The following is a 15,755-nucleotide window of genomic DNA, read 5'->3' as shown; positions in this document are numbered from 1 at the left end:
TCAGTGGAATGGGGACTATTCAGACTTGTCTCCGAAGATACAAGTAAATCAGAGGACCAGAGACTCATTCCGTTGGTGGCTGTCCCTGGACAACCTGTCACAAGGGATGACCTTCCGCAGACCAGAGTGGGTCATTGTCACGACCGACGCCAGTCTGATGGGCTGGGGCGCGGTCTGGGGATCCCTGAAAGCTCAGGGTCTTTGGTCTCGGGTAGAATCTCTGCTATCCACATCCCAGGAGTGGAAAATTGGGAAGCGGATTTTCTGAGTCGTCAGACATTGCATCCGGGGGAGTGGGAACTCCATCCGGAAATCTTTGCCCAAGTCACTCAACCGTGGGGCATTCCAGACATGGATCTGATGGCCTCTCGTCAGAACTTCAGAGTTCCTTACTACGGGTACAGATCCAGGGATCCCAAGGCGGCTCTAGTGGATGCACTAGTAGCACCTTGGACCTTCAAACTAGCTTATGTGTTCCCGCCGTTTCCTCTCATCCCCAGGCTGGTAGCCAGGATCAATCAGGAGAGGGCGTCGGTGATTTTGATAGCTCCTGCGTGGCCACGCAGGACTTGGTATGCAGATCTGGTGAATATGTCATCGGCTCCACCATGGAAGCTACCTTTGAGACGAGACCTTCTTGTTCTAGGTCCGTTCGACCCACTCCAGCTGACTGCTTGGAGATTGAACGCTTGATCTTATCAAAGCGAGGGTTCTCAGATTCTGTTATTAATACTCTTGTTCAGGCCTGAAAGCCTGTAACCAGAAAAATTACCACATAATTTGGTATATCTGTTGGTGTGAATCTGCAGGATTCCCTTGGGACAAGGTTAAGATTCCTAAGAGTCTATCCTTCCTTCGAGAAGGATTGGAAAAAGGATTATCTGCAAGTTCCTTGATGGGACAGATTTCTGCCTTGTCTGTGTTACTTCACAAAAAGCTGGCAGCTGTGCCAGATGTTCTAGCCTTTGTTCAGGCTCTGGTTAGAATCAAGCCTGTTTACAAAATTTTGACTCCTCCTTGGAGTCTCATCCTAGTTCTTTCAGTTCTTCAGGGGGTTCCGTTTGAACCCTTACATTCCGTTGATATTAAGTTATTATCTTGGAAAGTTTTGTTTTTGGTTGCAATTTCTTCTGCTAGAAGAGTTTCAGAATTATCTGCTCTGCAGTGTTCTTCTCCTTATCTGGTGTTCCATGCAGATAAGGTGGTTTTGCGTACTAAACCTGGTTTTCTTCCAAAAGTTGTTTCTAACAAAAACATTAATCAGGAGATAGTTGTGCCTTCTTTGTGTCCTAATCCAGTTTCAAAGAAGGAACGTTTGTTGCACAACTTGGATGTAGTTCGTGCTCTCAAATTTTACTTAGCAGCTACTAAGGATTTCAGACAAACTTTGTCTTTGTTTGTTGTTTATTCTGGTAAACGGAGAGGTCAAAAAGCAACTTCTACCTCTCTCTCCTTCTGGATTAAAAGCATTATCCGATTGGCTTATGAGACTGCCGGACGGCAGCCTCCTGAAAGAATCACAGCTCACTCCACTAGGGCTGTGGCTTCCACATGGGCCTTCAAGAACGAGGCTTCTGTTGATCAGATATGTAAGGCAGCGACTTGGTCTTCACTGCACACTTTTTCTAAATTTTCAAATTTGATACTTTTGCTTCTTCTGAGGCTATTTTTGGGAGAAAGGTTTTGCAAGCCGTGGTGCCTTCCATTTAGGTGACCTGATTTGCTCCCTCCCTTCATCCGTGTCCTAAAGCTTTGGTATTGGTTCCCACAAGTAAGGATGACGCCGTGGACCGGACACACCTATGTTGGAGAAAACAGAATTTATGTTTACCTGATAAATTACTTTCTCCAACGGTGTGTCCGGTCCACGGCCCGCCCTGGTTTTTTTAATCAGGTCTGATAATTTATTTTCTTTAACTACAGTCACCACGGTAACATATGGTTTCTCCTATGCAAATATTCCTCCTTAACGTCGGTCGAATGACTGGGGTAGGCGGAGCCTAGGAGGGATCATGTGACCAGCTTTGCTGGGCTCTTTGCCATTTCCTGTTGGGGAAGAGAATATCCCACAAGTAAGGATGACGCCGTGGACCGGACACACCGTTGGAGAAAGTAATTTATCAGGTAAACATAAATTCTGTTTTTGTGCTTTGTTGACAAGTTTAAGCCTGTTTAACATGTCTGTGCCTTCGGATAAGCTATGTTCTATATGTATGAAAGCCAATGTGTCTCCCCATTTAAATTTGTGTGATAATTGTGCCATAGCGTCCAAACAAAGTAAGGACAGTACTGCCACAGATAATGAAATTGCCCAAGATAATTCCTCAGATGAGGGGAGTAGACATGATACTACATCATCTCCTACTGTGTCTACACCAGTTTTGCCCACGCAGGAGGCCCCTAGTACATCTAGTGCGCCAATGCTTATTACCATGCAACAATTGACGGCTGTAATGGATAACTCCATAGCAAATATTTTATCCAAAATGCCTGCATATCAGAGAAAGCGCGATTGCTCTGTCTTAAACACTGAAGAGCAGGAGGGCGCTGATGATAATTGTTCTGTCATACCCTCACACCAATCTGAAGTGGCCATGAGGGAGGTTTTGTCAGATGGGGAAATTTCAGATTCAGGAAAAATTTCTCAACAAGCTGAACCTGATGTTGTGACATTTAAATTTAAATTAGAACATCTCCGCGCACTGCTTAAGGAGGTGTTATCTACTCTGGATGATTGTGACAACTTGGTCATTCCAGAGAAATTATGCAAAATGGACAAGTTCCTAGAGGTTCCGGTGCACCTCGACGCTTTTCCTATACCCAAGCGGGTGGCGGACATAGTGAATAAGGAGTGGGAGAAGCCCGGCATACCTTTTGTTCCCCCTCCTATATTTAAGACATTATTTCCTATGGTCGACCCCAGAAAGGACTTATGGCAGACAGTCCCTAAGGTCGAGGGGGCAGTTTCTACTTTAAACAAGCGCACTACTATTCCTATCGAGGATAGTTGTGCTTTCAAAGATCCTATGGATAAAAAATTGGAAGGTTTGCTTAAAAAGATTTTTGAACAGCAAGGTTACCTTCTACAACCCATTTCGTGCATTGTTCCTGTCACTACTGCAGCGTGGTTCTGGTTCGAGGAACTAGAAAAGTCGCTCGGTAGAGAGACTCCATATGAGGAGGTTATGGACAGAGTTCACGCACTTAAGTTGGCTAACTCTTTTATTTTAGATGCCGCCTTGCAATTAGCGGCGAAAAATTCAGGGTTTGCAATTGTGGCGCATAGAGCGCTTTGGCTAAAGTCTTGGTCAGCGGATGTATCATCCAAGACAAAATTGCTTAACATCCCTTTCAAAGGTAAAACTCTCTTCGGACCAGAATTGAAAGAGATTATCTCAGACATCACTGGGGGAAAGGGCCACGCCCTTCCACAAGATAGGCCGTTCAAGGCCAAGAATAAGTCTAATTTTCGTTCCTTTCGCAATTTCAGGAACGGACCGGCCTCGAATTCTGCATCCTCTAAGCAAGAGGGTAATGCCTCACAGCCCAAACCAGCCTGGAAACCTATGCAGGGCTGGAACAAGGGTAAGCAGGTCAAGAAGCCTGCTGCTGCTAACAAGACAGCATGAAGGAGTAGCCCCCGATCCGGGACCGGATCTAGTAGGGGGCAGACTCTCTCTCTTTGCTCAGGTTTGGGCAAGAGATGTTCAGGATCCCTGGGCACTAGAAATAGTTTCTCAGGGTTATCTTCTGGAATTCAGGGAACTACCCCCAAGGGGAAGGTTCCACATGTCTCACTTATCCTTAAACCAAATAAAGAGACAGGCGTTCTTACATTGTGTAGAAGACCTGTTAAAAATGGGAGTGATACACCCTGTCCCAATAAAAGAACAGGGAATGGGATTTTATTCAAATCTGTTCGTAGTTCCCAAAAAAGAGGGAACATTCAGACCAATTTTGGATCTGAAGATCCTAAACAAATTTCTCAGGGTACCATCGTTCAAAATGGAAACCATTCGAACGATTCTACCCACTATCCAGGAAGGTCAATTTATGACTACCGTGGATCTAAAGGATGCATACCTACATATTCCTATCCACAAAGAACATCATCAGTTCCTAAGGTTCGCCTTTCTGGACAAACATTACCAGTTTGTGGCCCTCCCATTCGGGTTAGCCACTGCTCCAAGGATTTTCACAAAGGTACTCGGGTCCCTTCTAGCGGTTCCAAGGCCGAGGGGCATTGCAGTAGTACCATACCTGGACGACATTCTAATACAAGCGTCGTCCCTGTCAAAAGCAAAGGCTCATACAGACATTTTTCTGGCCTTTCTCAGATCGCACGGATGGAAGGTGAACGTAGAAAAAAGTTCTCTGTCTCCGTCAACAAGAGTTCCCTTCTTGGGAACAATAATAGATTCCTTAGAAATGAGGATTTTTTCTGACAGAGGTCAGAAAATCAAAGCTTCTAAGCGCTTGTCAAGTTCTTCATTCTGTTCCACGTCCTTCCATAGCTCAGTGCATGGAAGTAGTAGGGTTGATGGTTGCAGCAATGGACATAGTTCCTTTTGCACGAATTCATCTAAGACCATTACAACTGTGCATGCTCAAACAGTGGAATGGGGACTATACAGACTTGTCTCCAATGATTCAAGTAGATCAGAAGACCAGAGATTCACTCCGTTGGTGGCTGACCCTGGACCATCTATCCAAGGGAATGAGCTTCCGCAGACCAGAGTGTATCATTGTCACGACCGACGCCAGTCTAGTGGGCTGGGGCGCGGTCTGGGAATCCCTGAAGACTCAGGGACTATGGTCTCAGGAAGAGTCTCTTCTCCCGATAAACATTCTGGAACTAAGAGCGATTTTCAATGCTCTCAGGGCTTGGCCTCAACTAGCAAAGGCCAGATTCATAAGATTCCAATCAGACAACATGACGACTGTTGCGTATATCAATCATCAGGGGGGAACAAGGAGTTCCCTGGCGATGAAAGAAGTGACCAAAATAATACAATGGGCGGAGGAACACTCCTGCCATCTATCTGCGATCCACATCCCAGGTGTGGAAAACTGGGAAGCGGATTATCTGAGTCGTCAGACTTTCCATCCGGGGGAGTGGGAACTCCATCCGGAGATCTTTGCCCAACTGACTCAATTATGGGGCATTCCAGACATGGATCTGATGGCGTCTCGTCAGAACTTCAAGGTTCCGTGTTACAGGTCCAGATCCAGGGATCCCAAGGCGACTCTAGTAGATGCACTAGTAGCACCTTGGACCTTCAACCTAGCTTATGTGTTTCCACCGTTTCCTCTCATTCCCAGGCTGGTAGCCAGGATCAAACAGGAGAGGGCCTCGGTGATCTTGATAGCTCCTGCGTGGCCACGCAGGACTTGGTATGCAGACCTGGTGAATATGTCATCGGTTCCACCATGGAAGCTACCTTTGAGACAGGACCTTCTTGTTCAGGGTCCATTCGAACATCCAAATCTGGTCTCCCTCCAGCTGACGGCTTGGAGATTGAACGCTTGATTCTTTCAAAGCGTGGGTTTTCAGATTCTGTGATAGATACTCTGGTTCAGGCCAGAAAACCAGTAACTAGAAAGATTTACCATAAGATATGGAAAAAATATATCTGTTGGTGTGAATCCAAAGGATTCCCATGGAATAAGATATAAATCCCTAAGATTCTCTCCTTTCTACAAGAAGGTTTGGAGAAAGGATTATCTGCAAGTTCTCTAAAGGGACAGATCTCTGCTTTATCTGTCTTACTACACAAAAGACTGGCAGCTGTGCCAGATGTTCAAGCATTTGTTCAGGCTCTGGTTAGGATCAAGCCTGTTTACAGACCTTTGACTCCTCCCTGGAGTCTAAATCTAGTTCTTTCAGTTCTTCAAGGGGTTCCGTTTGAACCTTTACATTCCATAGATATTAAGTTACTATCTTGGAAAGTTTTGTTTTTGGTTGCTATTTCTTCTGCTAGAAGAGTTTCTGAGTTATCTGCTTTGCAGTGTTCTCCGCCTTATCTGGTGTTCCATGCAGATAAGGTGGTTTTGCGTACTAAGCCTGGTTTTCTTCCAAAGGTTGTTTCTAACAAGAATATTAACCAGGAGATAGTTGTTCCTTCTTTATGTCCGAATCCAGTTTCAAAGAAGGAACGTTTGTTACACAATTTGGACGTAGTCCGTGCTCTAAAATTCTATTTAGAGGCTACAAAAGATTTCAGACAAACATCTTCTTTGTTTGTTGTCTATTCTGGTAAGAGGAGAGGTCAAAAAGCGACTTCTACCTCTCTTTCCTTTTGGCTTAAAAGCATCATCCAATTGGCTTACGAGACTGCCGGACGGCAGCCTCCTGAAAGAATTACAGCTCACTCCACTAGGGCTGTAGCTTCCACATGGGCCTTCAAGAACGAGGCTTCTGTTGACCAGATATGTAAGGCAGCGACTTGGTCTTCACTGCACACTTTTGCCAAATTTTACAAATTTGATACTTTTGCTTCTTCGGAGGCTATTTTTGGGAGAAAGGTTTTGCAAGCCGTGGTGCCTTCCGTTTAGGTGACCTGATTTGCTCCCTCCCTTCATCCGTGTCCTAAAGCTTTGGTATTGGTTCCCACAAGTAAGGATGACGCCGTGGACCGGACACACCAATGTTGGAGAAAACAGAATTTATGCTTACCTGATAAATTACTTTCTCCAACGGTGTGTCCGGTCCACGGCCCGCCCTGGTTTTTTAATCAGGTCTGATGAATTATTTTCTCTAACTACAGTCACCACGGTACCATATGGTTTCTCCTATATATTTTCCTCCTGTCCGTCGGTCGAATGACTGGGGTGGGCGGAGCCTAGGAGGGACTATATGACCAGCTTTGCTGGGACTCTTTGCCATTTCCTGTTGGGGAAGAGAAATTCCCACAAGTAAGGATGACGCTGTGGACCGGACACACCGTTGGAGAAAGTAATTTATCAGATAAGCATAAATTCTGTTTTTTAGATAGTGTATATATGAGGGTAACCAGGGTGGATAAACATCAATTATTTTTATTTCTTTTAAATACATTTTTTTATTTAAATCAGATTTTTTTTTTATTTAAAAACAATTTTTTTAAATAAAATGCTTTTTGAGGAAAAATTGTTTCTATTTAAGATACATTATAATCCAAAGGTTATTCATCCTGAAATATAGATTTATATTTTATTATATAGCAAGATGCTGTATATTCAAGGCTGTAATGTTGTTTTGTTTTTTTTGGTAAATTAATTTAATTAATCGATTCACAATGTCATGCTCTCCCAAAGATTTCTGACAGATTATTTTTGTCAATTTTTCTATCTTAAAGATATTATCACATATTGGGCTAGATTACAAGTGGAGCGCTAATTTATTGTGCACCTGTAAATGGCCAAATTTCCCCATTTACGGGGGCACAATAAATATCCAGCTATTACAAGTGGCTAGTTAATGCTACCTTGAGCTTGCTTAAGCAATTTGCTCTCCGAAAATTAACCAGAGATCAAATCTCTGGTTAATTTTAAAAATGTCCCCTCAATCGTCCCCAAAATAAAGTGCAGTGTTGTTGTTTTTTTGTTTTTTTTAAACAAATGTAGCATTTTTTTTTTTTTTTTTTAAATAATAACTGCACAAAGCAGTTTTAAGGACTTAAAGTGCCTTTACATTGTGGTATATGAGGACTGTGTTATTTTTATATATGTGTATGCTTATATACTTATATGTTTATGTGTTAATATGTGTATATACGCCCCTGTCCCACCCAATCCCGGCCCGCCCCAATCACGTCCACTTCCATCCGGCCACACACCCCACCACGACCACTCCCGCCCGACCATGCTCCCCGTCACACCCGCTCCTGACCACTAACTGATCCTTCCTCACGGCCAGGTATCTTTGTCCTCGCGCAGTCTCTAGTGCACATGACAGCTTCGGACAAAAATACCTGGCTTTTTATATTATAGAATATTACTGTCTCTTGAAATAATTACATTTATTGCAAAGTTGCTTTACATTTTATATAACCGTCTCATAGGGGGATATCTAGCAAGCCGTCAACTTTTTGCATACTGGTTTTCTACCATAGAAATCAATGGGATATCTGGCAGCATCGAACATAAGCTTTCGCTGCTTTCAGACTCCCATTGATTCCTATGGCATTCGCGGCCTCCAGGGTGGCGGATTGAAAACCAGGTACGCTTGGCCGGAATAGCCGCAAGGGTACCGGTTAACTATTTGATAACTTTGAAAAAGTGTCAAATACTGCCGAATGTGTATTCTGAACATATGTAATGACGTAAGCATCGATCTGTGTCGGATTGAGACCGGCAGATCGTATGTTACGTCACAGATTTCAACTTTTGCCGGTCTGTAGGCTTTGATAACTAGGTCGAATCAAGCTTGCTACAATTACACTTTGTGAAAAATTTGTGAAAAAGTGGACGATTTTTTTTTAATTTGATCGCATTTGGCGGTAAAATTGTGGCATGAAATATACCAAGATGGGCCTAGATCAACTTTGGGATGTCTTCTAAAAAAAAATACATACATGTCAAGGGATATTCAGGGATTCCTGACAGATATCAGTGTCCCAATGTAACTAGCGCTAATTTTGGAAAAAGTGGTTTGGCAATAGCAAAGTGCTACTTGTATTTATTGCCCTATAACTTGCAAAGAACATGTAAAAATTGGGTATTTCTAAACTCAGGACAAAATTTAGGAACTATTTAGCATGGGTGTTTTTTGGTGGTTGTAGATGTGTAACAAATTTTGGGGGTCAAAGTTAGAAAAAGTGTGTTTTTTTCCATTTTTTCCTCATGTTTTATAATTTTTATATAGTAAATTATAAGATATGATGAAAAGAATTGTATCTTTAGAAAGTCCATTTAATGGCCAGAAAAACGGTATATAATATGTGTGGGTACAGTAAATGAGTAAGAGGAAAATTACAGCTAAACACAAACACTGCAAAAATGTAAAAATAGCCTTGGTCCCAAACGAACAGAAAATGGAAAAGTGCTGTGGTCATTAAGGGGTTAAACAACTTTCCAATTTACTTTTATTATCAAATTAGCTTTATTCTCTTGGTATTCTTAGTTGAAAGCTAAACCTAGGTAAGCTCATATGCTAATTTCTAAGCCCTTGAAGGCCGCCTTTTATCGGAATGCATTTGACAGTTTTTCACAGCTAGAGGGCGTTTCACGTGTGCCGTATAGATAACGTTGTGCTCATGCACGCGGAGTTACTTATAAGAGGGCACTGATTGGCTAAATTGCAAGTGTGTCAAAAGAAGTGAAATAAGAGGGCAGTCTGCAGAGGCTTAGATACAAGGTAATCACAGAGGTAAAAAGTATATTAATATAACCGTGTTGGTTATGCAAAACTGGGGAATGGATAATAAAGGGATTATCTATATTTTTAAACAATACAAATTCTGGAGTAGACTGTCCCTTTAATGCATTTTCTGCCTTCACAAAGTTACAACAGCCATGTATTCCCTGACTGTATTGATTGTAGCAGGCTATTTAAACTTTTTTGTTACATATTAAAAGCTAAACATTTGATTTATTGTTTATTGCAACCTAATTATTATATTGGCAGTGTATTGACAGTCCATGTGTTCTCACAACAGAGTTATATAACTACAACCTTATAGGTGTGCAACCTATGAACACAGAAGTCAGGCACCTCAAGTTAACATTATATAAATATCAAGACTAATTAGAGATTAATTTTAGGGTATTGGTGGATAAAATTGTGCTATTGGATATGTATTAGATATAAAGATAGATACTCATTGGTCATTTGTGAAGTTACCCTGTTTGTTATCTGTGTTTTTGAAGGGATATTAAACACTAAAGACATTTTATAAGCAGAGTATTTATTTATATTCCCTGCCTCCCGCTAGTCATGGGTGCATCCATGTTGAACTCTAGCTCTCACTGAATTCCAGTGCTGCCATGTGTTTGTATGTGGGCAGCAAGACTACCTGCAGTGAATCATAGCTTCCAAAATTGTGGCACCCATAATTAGAAGGAGGTGCATGAAATGTATTCATGTTTAATGTCCCTACAAATGCACACACTATTACACGCTACTAATACCCACAATGTGGTTTCAGACTAATGATGTATTTGTGTGCTCATATTTTTATAGACATGTTTGACTTGATTTGTAAGAAATATTGCTTGGTTATTGCAGTTTTCCCACGCATGCAGTTTATAACACCTCTTACTGGGCACGGCGGCACTGCAGATGTATTTTACTTTAATTATGTATGTTTAAAGGGATACTGAACACTATTTTATTTCATGATTTAGATAGAGCATGCAATTTTAAGCAACTTTGTAATTTACTCCTATTATCAAATTTTCTTCGTTCTCTTGGTATCTTTATTTGAAAACACTTACGAGCCAGGCCATTTCTGGTTCAGCACCCTTTATAGCGCTTGCTTTCTTCTCTGGACCTGTTTTGTGTTTCTAATCCAGAGCTGACTTCTTCTATGTATTTGACTCCTTAGCAGGGGTTAAACTCAAAGGCATAACCAAGCAACAGACAGTGCAGTAAGAAAATGCTCTAATTCGATAGAATATTTTACTTTTGCCCTTGTATGTCCCTTTAAGAAAAGCAACATGTGGTTTAAGCAGACTACAGTGATCTTAAAGGGACAGTCTAGTCAAAAATAAACTTTCATAATTCAGATAGTGCATGTAATTTTAAACAACTTTCCAATTTACTTTTATCATCAATTTTGCTTTGCTCTCTTGCTATTCTTAGTTGAAAGCTAAACCTAGGTAGGCTCTTATGCCAATTTCTTAGCCCTTGTAGGCCGCCTCTTATCTAAATGCATTTTTACAGTTTTTAACAACTAGAGGCCGTTAGTTAATGTGTGCTATATAAATAACATTGTGCTAAAATGCAAGTCTGTCAAAAGAACTGAAATAAGGGGGCAGTCTGCAGAGGCTTAGATACAAGGTAATCACAGAGGTAAAAAGAATACTAATGTAACTGTGTTGGTTATGAAAAACTGGGGAATGGGTGATAAAGGGATTATCTGTCTTTTAAACAACAACAATTTTGGTGTAGACTGTCCCTTTAAATCTAGAAAACTCTAGGTTAGGTTGCATACCCACAGCTGTTCCACATTTGGCTGGACTGTACTGCTATTGCACATGTCTAGCTTTTACAAATGTTACCGGCCCAGCTGCTATTGATTTTCATCTTTCCCTATATGCTGGATAAATGTACACCAGGTGCAATGCTAAGTGCATGGTTTGACACAGGGTCGGCTCCAAGGGGGGGCATTTGGGGGGAATGCCCACCCAAATGGAATGCTGTGCCCTCTCAAAAAATATTGATATGGTCATACGCTGTAAAAATAATAAATAAAAAAATGAATTGTTATGTAATGCTGCATGATGGGGGCGGAGTTAGCTGCCAAACTGTGCGGTCGCATCACGCATCTGCAAGGAGCTCCGTGTCTTAACCTCTTATTTGGAATTGGAAGTTAGAGACTTTTTGGACTAACTATCGTGAGTTACTCATTTTCTTAAACAATAGACCATGATAAGAATATTGACGCATCAAAAGTGCACTATGATCTTAGGCCTGACACAGTGCACTTTTGAGACGTCGATAGAAGCCGGTAGCCATTTATAGAGTTATATTTATATGATACAATCATATTCTTATAGGTTCACAGTGCATAGGTTGTATTAAGTAGCCTGATATCTGTTAGTTATTGCGAAACAGGTATAGCTAAATCTAATCTACAAAATTACCAGTACCTGTAAACCTAGTATCCTCACTGCTCTTGCAAACAAAGGGGTTAATTGCATTTGGGGGTTTGGGGTGCATGGCTGTATAGGGGACATGATTGAGATTTGAGAATGAGTTTAAGGTTTATGGATCAGGGTGTTTAAGGGGTGAATTGTTTTTAAGGAGCTATTGCACTGGGGGTCTTAAGTTTAATGGCTCTGTTTTAGTGCACTGCATAGGATTTAGACTTCATTCTTTTACCTAGTGATTTAGCACATATTCTCCAAATGTTAATAGTGGGGGATAAGTCAGCCGGAAGCTACACTTTCCTGCAGAATATGTAGGTCTGCTCTTATTTTGACTCTCATACATGCTTTGTATGCGTGCCCCCTCATGAAAAAAAAATGCCCCCATTTCATTCGTTCTGGAGCCGACCCTGGTTCGACAAATGTATATGAGACTTTGGAGCAGGTGGAATATTGAGCTAATCACAATGTTTTAGGTTCTGCGGAAATATATTGTATATAGTTAAATGTAGAATAGAGTAAGAGAGTTAGGAGCCAGAGGTGACATTTTGGGAGCCGTGGCTCTGTGATTCTATTTGTAAAGCTCTGATCTGGTGGCTATCTTGACAAGACAAATGTCTTGCTATACATGTGTGCTCCTTCCTTTTCTCCTCCAAGATAGAGATATTTTTTAAATAAAATTTAAATGAATAGTCTAGTCAAAATTAAACGTTCATGATTCAGATAGAACATGCAATTTTAAGCAACTTTCTAATTTACTCCTATTATCATTTTTTTTCGTTCTCTTGATATCTTTATTTTAAAAAGCATGAATGTAAGCATAGGAGCCAGCCCAATTTTGGTTCAGCACCTGGGTGGATCCTCTAACTCCAGGTAATCCTATATGCTCTTTGGTGTTCTGGAATATGTAATAAAACAATACCTGAATATGTAAGAAAACAATACCTGTTACCTTCCACTGGAAATCCCAGTGGAAGGTAACTCGCCCCCTGTATACTTCACCACTTGTGTCTAGTGTGACAGCACTGTTTATTGCGCTTGTATCCTTAGGCAGAATCACTGTAACTCACCGCGTCGCTGACTCCAAACTTCCTTCTGCATTCAGAAGTCATATGCAGTGAAGTGGCCAATCGGGTGCAGTCTTTTTGGCGTTACTTTCAAATGTTAAATCTTCAGTGGAAGTGTAAATAACCAGCTTGTTTATCAGAGCGCTCTGAATTGACTGACTGGTGGAGGTTCATCTACGCGTTTCAGCCCAGATAATGGCCTTTACCAATCGTCGATGTATGACTTGCCATATTTACTAATCATGAATAAAGGGGTTTAGGTCAAGTTTGGCATTTAAACCATTTGGAATGAGGGTGCCCATATTATATATAAGGTTTGCTTCATGGTATAAAAGTTTTCTTTCGAAATCCCCACCTCTCCAATCCCTTTTAACCTTTTTTATCCCCCAATATTTAAGGCCAGTTGTGTCTTGATTGTGATAATCCCTGAAATGTTTAGACAGTAAATGTCCCTTAAATCAATTTTTTATATTACAGAGATGTTCTCTTATTCGGTCTCTCAGGATACACTGGGTTTATCCTAAATACTGTCTATGACAAGGACATTCAGTTAAGTCCATATCTGAACATTTAATAGTATCTTGTATAACAAATTTCTTTTTGTTGGTTGTAGAGACTATTTTATTGGTTTTGCTACTAAATTTGCAGGCTACACATTTGTGGCATGGATAGAATAATTTTATATCTTCTCCATTTATTATTATTTATTTGGAGAAGATATAAAAGGATTCTATCCATGCCACAAATGTGTAGCCTGCAAGTTTAAGGCATGAAAGGCATGTAAATATACAGATCTAAATATAAGATGGAGTATACAAGTCAACCAATTGAAATACACAGAGGATAAGGAACACATATATCTTTAAGAGGTGTGGCTAACAGGTAATGAAATATGACCACTATGCGATTGAGTATAAAAGGACAACCATAATGAAGGAGAGACATCATGATAAAGGCCATTATCTGGGCTGAAACGCCTAGATGAACCTCCACCAGTCAGTGAATTCAGAGCGTTCTGATAAGCAAGCTGGTTATTTACCCTTCCACTGAAGATTTAACATTTGAAAGTAACACCAAAAATACTGCACCCGATTGGCCACTTTACTGTATGTGACTTCTGAATGCGGAAGCAAGTTTGGAGTCGGAGACGCAGTGAGTTACAGTGAGTCTGTCTAAGGATACAAGCGCAAGAAACAGTGCTGCCACACTGGACACAAGTGGTGAAGTATACCGGGCGAGTTACCTTCCACTCTGATTTCCAAGTGAAACAGGTATTGTTTTCTTACATATTCCAGAACACCAAAGAGGCATATAGGATTACCTGGAGTTAGAGGAGCGGCGATCCATAGTGAGCCTGCCTAAGGATACGAGAGCAAGAGTGCTGCCACACCGGACATACCGGATACAAGTGGTGAAGTATACCGGGCGATTTACCTCCCACTGAGATTTCCAAAGTGAAGCAGTTATTGTTTTCTTGAATATTCCAGAATACCATAGTGGCATATAGGATTACCTGCAACGTCATTGACTTTTAAAGACTCCTTATTCATTAGCGGACAGCCGCTGAGGGCTATAAACTTTCTAAACACCAACCATATCCGCTGACAATCATAGCTTCAGCCACCCCAGTTAATCTTGGAGGAATTACGATTGCTTTTAAATTAATAGTATTGTTTAGTTTTTAACACTATTTGATCGATCATAATATGTCATGTCATGTATCTTGACTGTTAGTAACCATCGGTGGTTTTTATTTTATGTCTTTGTTTTTCTATATTTCTGTGACATATATATATCCTTTCTCATATTGATAAAATATTTTTCTTAATCCTACTGTTTGTGGTTTGCTGTGTAGCGGATCTTGTATTTTTTGTACATTTACCTGAGGATTGCTTGCAGAGTACAATCCTAGTTTTAAGATGCTAACACCACTTTTCTGACTAACTGCTTCTTATAATTTTCTCTTCATAATGTTACCCTTCGAAGTATCAGCCCTTGCCAGCATTACTCCTGCCATCTCCAGTCACAGAATTGAGATTTGTCTACATTCTGTTTAACACAGCAGACTAAATGCCCAGTCCTAATTGGCTCAGAAAATAAAACAAATCTGTGAAACAAAGAATAATTGCTACTGGCAAATAAATATAACTTTGAACCAACTGCTGCTCATCTCTCTGCTCAAACACTCAGTGTCTGATTTGAACATGCTCTCTATACTTGTCAGCCAGACCTAATGCACAGCATAATGAGTGCCTAACTGCAGAGGAACTATATTCAATATCTGAATATTACGCAGCTGCATGTGCCACTCTCACGTCGTCTAACACTACAAAGTCAAAGTGTACACTCAAACTATTTATGTTCTATGCACTTTAGAACAGGGATAATCTGACCTTTTTTATATGTTGTAACCTTTATCATGCACATATAAACATTTATTATATATATATATTTATTGTTTTAGCTAATTGCCATTTTTGATTCACTGGGGCTATAGTCTGCACCCAGAACTTCTTTCTTCTGATATTCTGATTAATTATATCAGAAGAAAGAAGTTCTGGGTATAGACTACAGCCCCAGTGTATCAAAAATGGCAATGAGCTAAATGGTTTAGCTTTTGTGTTACAAGTTTTGTAGTTTCTTTATATACCCTGTATGAAAAGAAAAAAAAAATATATATATATATATACACACACACGCAGAAAGATGCACTCTCACTAACTTCAGTGTCAAAGTGCCAGGATGCAGCAATCTCAATATATAAAAGTTCAACAGGTCACACTCTCCCCTTCTTAGGCATGAAGGGGTTAAACAACTTTCCAATTTACTTCTATTATCTAATTTGCTTTGTTTTATAATATCTTTTGTTGAAAATCATACCTAGGTAGGCTCAAGAGC

General features: G+C 40.6%; 2 protein-coding genes across 2 annotated transcripts in view; one reads left to right on the top strand and one right to left on the bottom strand.

Moving 5' to 3' along the window:
* The window catches only part of CACNA2D4 (calcium voltage-gated channel auxiliary subunit alpha2delta 4), a 1,345,448-nt gene that overhangs the window by 997,341 nt on the left and 332,352 nt on the right, over positions 1–15,755 (top strand). The window lies entirely within an intron of this gene.
* Positions 1–15,755, bottom strand: part of LOC128662496 (leucine-rich repeat and transmembrane domain-containing protein 2-like) — a 114,861-nt gene that overhangs the window by 5,701 nt on the left and 93,405 nt on the right. The window lies entirely within an intron of this gene.

Source organism: Bombina bombina, chromosome 6 (genome assembly GCF_027579735.1).
Source record: "Bombina bombina isolate aBomBom1 chromosome 6, aBomBom1.pri, whole genome shotgun sequence".
In the NCBI taxonomy this organism is placed as follows: domain Eukaryota; kingdom Metazoa; phylum Chordata; class Amphibia; order Anura; family Bombinatoridae; genus Bombina; species Bombina bombina.
Note: the sequence above shows the minus strand (reverse complement) of the source record. Positions and strands in the feature narration are given on the sequence as shown.